Here is a 7,762-nt window from a genome sequence, read left to right as displayed (position 1 = left end):
AAATGTTAAACCTAGGATGGCCGTGCTATTATCTGTGGAACTGGTTATACACTCCGTAGTATACCTGCATAGTGAGAATTATCTAATAAAATTAAGTTTTAAAATGTTGTTTTTCTGCCTAGTCCACTTTGATGACGTCACTTCCTGTTTTCCACAAGCAAACGGGCACTTCCTGCTTATGGTGGTCAGCGGATCGGGATCAAGTTTGCAGATCAGCATGTGCGGGTCAGGTATGGTTAAAAATGGGGTGTGGCTGCGGGTCACTCTACCGTAGGTGGCCTATATAAAGCGTGATTCACCTTCAAGTTAAGTTTAGGTTAATTTCGAAGGCAAACTTTTCAATTGCGTCTTCATATTTCTTTTTTTCTTTTTTTTTTATTATTTGCTTCTTCTTTCCAGATTATCAAAGTGGGGGGTTACTGACCCATCAAAAACAAAGCCTCTGTAAGAGCTACAAATTTATTTTATTGGTACTTTTTTATTACTCCTCTTTCTATCCAGGCCTCTCCTATTCATATTTCATGTCTATTAATCAAATCAGTGCATGGTTTGAAGGTAATTTGGCCTAGCAACCAGATTGTGGAACTGCAACTGTAGACCTGCTGAATAAAAAGGCTAAATGACTCTAAAACCACAAATAATCAAGTGAAAACCAGTATATCAGACTAAAAGTTAACTTAAAGGGGTTGTTGGACCTTTGAGTAACTGTTATATGATGTAGGATAGGGATATTCTGAGGACAATTTGCCATGCGTTTTTTTTGGTTTTTGAGTATTTAGCTTTTTATTCAGCAGCTTCCAGTTTGCAGTTTCCAATATCGGGTTGCTCGGCCTCCAATTACCTAGCAACCATTCATTTATTTGAATAAGAGACTGGAATTGAATAGGAGAGGCCTCAATACAAAGGGAGTAATAAAAAAAGAGCAATAATAGATCATTTGTAGCTTTACTGAGCACTTGTTTTTAGATGGGGTCAGTGACCCTATTTGAAAACTGGAAAGATCAGAAAAAAAAGGTAAATGAAAAACAAATAAAAAGTAATTAATGGAAGACCAATTGAAAAGTTGCATAGAATTCACCATTCTATAAACCTACTAAAAGTTAAACTGAAAGCTGAACAACCCCTTTAATGGACGAGTGGATAACCAGGTGATTTGCATGAACTTCCGAGGGTTATCTCAGTTCCACTTACAACTCTTAGGGCCCCAGGCCACCAATGTTTTTAATCTAGGGGCCCCAGGCCACCAATGTTTTTAACTTAGGGCCCCAGGCCACCAATGTTTTTAACTCTTAGGGCCCCAGCGGCACCAATGTTTTTTAACTCTTTAGGCCCCAGGCCACCAATGTTTTTAACTCAACGTTTTAGCAGGAACCCCCCACCCAAAAGGACCTCTCATAACCTGGAGAAAGGGTACCCAAAAAACAAATGCAGCTTAGCCATTGGCCAATATCAAGCTCCTTCATATACTAATGTCTGGTATAGTGACAATAGGCTGGTGGGAAGTGGATGGAATTCCAGTGTTAAGAAAGGGGCCTTGGACTTGAATGGAAATGCTGTTACATTGTGGCCTATGGAGTAAAGCAATATTCTAGTTCCTCCAATCATTAGAGATCAGTATGTGTCCCTATGTCTTTCAGCCCCGTCATGTACATATTATCAATTAACCCTGCAGAGATATTAACCCATTCCCTTCTTCAACTAAAACCCCTGTATCAGCACCACCACCCAGTTTTACCTCACACAACCGCTCAGTCATCTTTAGTAGAACGAGGCACAGGAGCCCCTTCCACTCAATATTCACCATAGGGATTAAAGAAAAACACAGAGACATATTTATGGGGAAACCTGGCGGTGAGCACAGGATTTATTACAATTAATATGCAATTTATATTTGGGCCTCCCTAACAGTGGATGATCCAGAGGAAGGAGAAAAACCCTAGAGTGCTATGGGGGCCAATCTGCACTGAAGGTAAAAATTCCTTCCTGACTCCTAGAAACGGCAGTCGGTTCTACACCTGGATCATGCGCCTAAACCCCCCCCCCCGCCCCGTATCTATACCCCTCAACCTCCTACACCCCTTCACCTCATACACCCCCCCTCAATCCTTCTTCCTGCTATACACAACCCCCTACTCTACCCTCCTAATACACAACCCTCTTTACTCTCCCTCCTGTACACAACCCCCTACTACTCCCTCCTGTACAACAACCTCACTCTCCCTCCTGTAACTAAAAACCCCCACTCTCCCCTCCTGCTACAAACCCCCTACTCTCCCTTCCTATACCACAACCCCCTACTCTCCCCTCTTGTAACTATAACCCTCCTTACTCTCCCTCCTGTACACAACCCCCTACTCTCCTACCTCCTGCCCTACACAACCCCCTACTCTCCCTCCTGTACTAACCCCCTACTCTCCCTCCTACATAACGACAGACACACACCAGACATACGCTTCTCGGGATAGGTAGGTTGGAGGAAAGGATTTAGGCCGTGGTGGTGGTCGGCGGCAGCAGGTGAGTCTTGGGGTGGAATGCTGAAAGAAAAGATTTAGAAAATGTTAAGATAAGAATAAAGACAAACACTTGTTTCTTTATGATATTAAAGGCTCGGTGTTGCTTTAAGAGCGCACTATTTGTTGGGCCTTGGGGACTGTTTGGGTCTCTCTACACATGGAATGTCAGGGCCTCTTATGAATTTCAGTCCTGAGCCTGTGCCATTTATTCTATTTATACTCTTTTGATTAGCTGGTGCCAGTCCATACCCAGTGGCAACCCATTTCCAAAGGTGGATATCTAAGCCAGATGTCCAGCAGCCCTGTAAGAGTTACCTGCCTCCCCTGTTATTGGCCTACTATACATCAACACTTTACTGCAGACTTTAGATCCCTGTCAGCAACCTCTTACACCCTAAGGGCAGCCAAACATTGGTCTATGGGGTGCGCCCTCAAAGTGATCAGCCTGCGGGCTCAACAGACAGGTGTATGACTTCCTTTCTATTGTTCTGATTGAAAATGCTCAGAAGAGCAGGAAGTAAAGTGGAGCTGCATTGGACAACATGAGGTATCTCTAGAAGAAGGGTAATTGTCAGTAATTGATACATTACCAACCTGCGGAGCCTCTTCATTATGGCCTTCTTGACCCGTTTTCGGGAGGGTCGGCCTTTCTACCACCGGAGGATCTTCGATGTCTCTTCCAACTGCAGGAGCTTGTCTTTAGCTGCTTCCTCTTCTTTCTCCTCCTCCGGTGCAGGAGCCTGTTTTCCCAGGGGCTCCTCCTCTCTTCTCTCCTCCCTTGCAGGAGCTTGTTCTTCAAGCTCCCTCTCTTCTCTCTTCCTCCTCCGCTGCAGGAGCTTGTTGTTCTCAAAGGGCTCGCTCTTCTTCTCCTCCTCCCCTGGAGGAGCTGGTTGTTCCCCAGGGGCTCCCCTTCCTCTCCTTTCCATTGCAGCAGCTTGCCTCCTTCTCTCTCCTCCTCCGCTGCAAGAGCTTGCTGTTCTCATCAGCTCCCTCTTCCTCTCCTTCAGCTGCAGGCTGGTTGTTCTCCTCTCTTCTCTCCTCCCTCCTCGCCCCTGCAGGAGCTTGTTCTTCTCCAGGGGCCTTCCCTCCTCTCTCTCGTCCTCCTCAAGCATCAAGGAGCTTGCTTTTCTCCAGCGCGCTCCCTCTCTCTGTCTGCGCAGGAGCTTGTTGTTCTTCTGGAGCTCCCTCTTCTTTCTCCTTTCTCTGGTTGCAGGAGCTGTTTTCCCCAGAGGCCTCTCTCTCTTCTCTCTCCTCCTCCGCAGGAGCTTGTTGTACTCCAGGAGCTCCCTCTTCCTTCTCCTCCTCCACTGCATGAGCTTCTTCCTCCACTCCCTTCAGCTGCAGGACTTGCCTTTTGTTCCTCACTAGATTTGAAGGGAAATAAATGTCATTATGTCATTATTGTAAAGGGCAGTAAACGTAATTGAAAGTATTTAGTGCCAAAATACATACCCAGCAGCCTCCTGCAGCTTCTGCTCCCTCTCCCAGAGCGTCCATGGCAAGCTGGTGAAGGTGCCATTGGATAGTCTGCGGGGTGCAGGGGAGGCACAAGGATAGGAGCAAAGGGGAAAGAAAGGAGACAGTTATGATTATGTCTGTATATGTGCTGCTAATAGTACCTTTATACGCTGAGGGCAGTGAGGGTGTGGGATTCCCATGTGATGGGGGAACTTACATTCTGCAGCCGCAGATACTCGACATGCTGCCCCCATCTCCAGTGTTCCGATGATGCTTCCTGTGGAAGGAGAGAGTCAATTGTTAATAATATAATTATTATAGAGACACACAGTGAATAATAACCCTCTCCTGTAATAATAATAATAGTGACACTTTACAGGAGGCAGCAACTCTTCACTGTTAGAGGGCGACACACTCCCTCTCGAGCACTTCCTGTAACATAAAGAAAGTAGCAGCGTTACACAAGAGCTGGCAATCTAATATCATTTATTCTCTATTTATCTAGACATCTATTCTGCATTACATACCAGATAATGGATCAACACCCAGTTACTCATAAATGTTGTCTCTGTGCGTCGTCCTCGGGTCCGCTGAAATATCGAAGAATAAAGTCCTCTCTGAAAAAGAAAAATATCACTGAGCGTTAATAAAAACATTTTCCAGCCTTATTGCCCTTGCACTTACCCCTGGGGCAATAGCAAATGATTCCCAACATGTAATAAGAGCATTTATGTTTTACTTACAGGACGACGTTCTTTGCCGTAGTGGACCCGGTAGTGATGTTCTGTGGGAAAAACACATTTATGTTAAATACTGAGCTAAAGGGGGAAAGGAATTCACATATAATTAAAACGTAGGAACTGATAAATAAAATAGGATTTTACCGTAATAGAGGCAAGGGCCTTTAAAGTCGGTGTCTTCCTCCCTGAAGTCCTCCAGGACGACGTACAGCGGCTGTAAGTGAAAGGAAAGAGCATTAGGACAGAATACTAAATGGCTCTAAATGCTGCTCACAGTCAGTCTGGATCTGAGGAGAATAGAGACAGAAAAGGGTTTGGGGTTTCTATGGGGCAAACATTCCAGGAATAAGGAGATTTTATTCTGAAAAAAAGGAAATAAATGTAGTGGTTGTTTTTCATGGATGTCAGTTCTACCCGCACAGAGGAAAATGGTATATGGCAGCTCCCACCCTGTATGTATAAAAGGAAGCAGTGCAGACAGACAGACAGACAGCTGCTTAAAGGGGAAGGAAACCTAGTTGGCGCAAAAACCCTCCCCCCCTCCAGTGTGTTGCCCATCCTCCCCCCTGGACTACCTGTCCCGCTGGGCAAATGCCCCTAACTTGTTACTTACCCTTCTGCGCAGGTCCAGTCCAGGGAGTTCACAGACGACATCTTCTTCCACGCGATCTTCTTCCTGCTTTGACCGGCGTTTTGGCGCCTGCGCAGTAGGAGCATTTCGCCGGTACGGATCTACTGCGCATGCCGCCAAAAGTCACGAAGTACTTTTGGCGCCATGCGCAGTAGATCGTACCGGCAAAATGCTCCTACTGCGCATGCGCCAGTCAAAGCAGGAAAGAAGATCGCGTGGAAGAAGATGTCGTCTGTGAACTCCCTGGACTGGACCTGCGCAGAAGAGGTAAGTAACAAGTTAGGGGCATATGCCCCAGCGGGATGGGTAGGCCAGGGGGAGGATGGGCAACACCACTGGAGGGGGGAGGTTTTGCGCCAACTAGGTTTCCTTCCCCTTTAAGGAGAGCTTATATAAAGAGTGAAAGGAAACAGCAGTTCAGATGAGAAGAGGATTATTTTACACTGAGGCATTTACCAGGAGAGATGTCTTGATCGTTATCTCCTCCATCGTCGACACCTAAAGGGACAAATGGACACAATCAGGCCAAAATGAAGTCACGGTTACAGGGTTTGTTCACCTTTAAATAAACGTTTAGTATGATGTAGAGAGTGATATTCTGAGACAATTTGCATTTGGGTTTCATTTTTTATAATTTGTGTAATTTCTGAGTTATTTAGCTTTTTATTCAGCAGCTATAAAAAAAACTTTAATTTAGACCAATTGAAAAGTTGCTAAGAGTTAGCCATCCTATAACATACTAAAAGTAAACTTAAAGGCAATTATTTCCTTCTGTATATTCCCCTATTTGTATTATTAATGCTGCTGATAGCGATGGATTGGCTTCTTATAAATCCCATATACAGTAACCGTATGGGCTCATATGCACAAAGCCACGTGGGACCCCCCTCAAGTGAATTTAGGGCAGATTTGCTGAAGAAGAAATCATGTGCTGAATCAGTTGAATTTGCAAGATTTACCTCTTCAAGAAGATTCTCCGATGTAAAAATAGGGGGCGGCACAAGGCCGGGGCACCCCAAGGGGGTCTCCCTAAGGAACCCCTGGCTCTCTCTTACACTGTTCAGATGAAGATGGATGTGACTGAACAATGGAGAAGCCAAAAATAAACCCAGGTGTTATCAGGCAGGTGTAACAGCAAAATCACAGTCCAAAAAAGCAGGAAAAGCTCTGTAGCAATCTGTATAGAAAAGAGAATAAAAAGGCAAGTTAATGAATTTAGCGCTTAATATTTCCTATATAATACAGAGGAAGGCAGAGATCTATTGTCCCCTAAACTTGAGCTTTGTCAGGTCCTGGGCCCTTTTTTTTTATTGTAGTAAAAGTTATTTGTCAAATAACCCCAGAGAGAATATACACTTAACCCTGAGCCAACCAACGGACTAAACCAACTGTCAAATCCCTATGGGTAAAGTCACCTCTCTTCTATGGGACCTGCTCTATGTCCCCCCCATTCATTTATTATCCCCCCCTACTGTCCCCATGGCACGTGCCTCTGCTTCCCACCCCTAGTTACAGACTGGGGGTCACCAACTATCTCATTTTTCACTAATATAAGGGATATTTGGCAAAAAAATGTCTTGGAGAGAATATACACAACGCAGAGCCAACCAACGGACAAAACCAACTGTCAAATCCCTATGGATAAAGTCACCTCTCTTCTATGGGACCTGCTGTATGTCCCCCACTCATTTACTATCACCCCCTACTGTCCCCATGGCACGTGCCTCTGCTTCCCACCCCTAGTTCCAGACTTGGATAAAGGGAACATGTATTTAGCTACAATGTTGGTACATAAGAGCAGGGCTGGGGGCAGATACCAGGGGCAGAGGGGCAAATCTCTAAGGAGCCTGTCAGTACTGGGAACACAAATTAAGCAGCTTATGGTGAGGTACAGGGGTCCCCAAATGTTCCCTTCATTAATAAATGTGAATATTTGCTGACAGTCCTGTGTAACTGACAAATCCTGGTCTGTGTCTCCCAACCAGCACTAAGATTAAAGGCTCCTCCCAAGCACATTTTAGGGAAAAATTCTCTAAATTCTCTAAAATCAGTGAGAGGTGCAACACCCACTAGTCTGGGGGAAAAACATTGCCCAAATTCCTGCCTCTTTTTGCACTAAAATAAAGTTTTTTGGCAATAAATCTCCCAGAGGGAAAGTCCACTTACCTCTCACCACAGGGCCAACCAACGGACTGAACCAACTGTCACAACGCCCGGGTTAAGTCACCTATGTTCCCTGCTCTTAAAGGGGAAGTGTCCCCTTTTGATGAGTGAGGTTTATATGGCATTTATTTCTAATTAGATGTGCAGTACATACACAGCCTATTAAGTACACTGAGCATTGCTTTGTATGTGTGGCCTATTGAGTCTGTTGGATCCATTCATTCATCAGCCAGGGTTCCAATCAGTGCTGCTGCTGT

The 7,762-nt window shown here is 45.1% G+C and overlaps 2 protein-coding genes across 5 annotated transcripts in view; both read right to left on the bottom strand.

Moving 5' to 3' along the window:
* LOC121393056 overlaps nt 1-7,762 on the bottom strand; it is a 1,743,327-nt gene that overhangs the window by 958,461 nt on the left and 777,104 nt on the right. The window lies entirely within an intron of this gene.
* Nucleotides 1-7,762, bottom strand: part of LOC121400993 — an 840,200-nt gene that overhangs the window by 242,050 nt on the left and 590,388 nt on the right. The gene's annotated exons all lie outside the window — the stretch shown is intronic.

Source organism: Xenopus laevis, chromosome 3L (assembly GCF_017654675.1).
Source record: "Xenopus laevis strain J_2021 chromosome 3L, Xenopus_laevis_v10.1, whole genome shotgun sequence".
Lineage (NCBI taxonomy): Eukaryota > Metazoa > Chordata > Amphibia > Anura > Pipidae > Xenopus > Xenopus laevis.
Note: the sequence above shows the minus strand (reverse complement) of the source record. Positions and strands in the feature narration are given on the sequence as shown.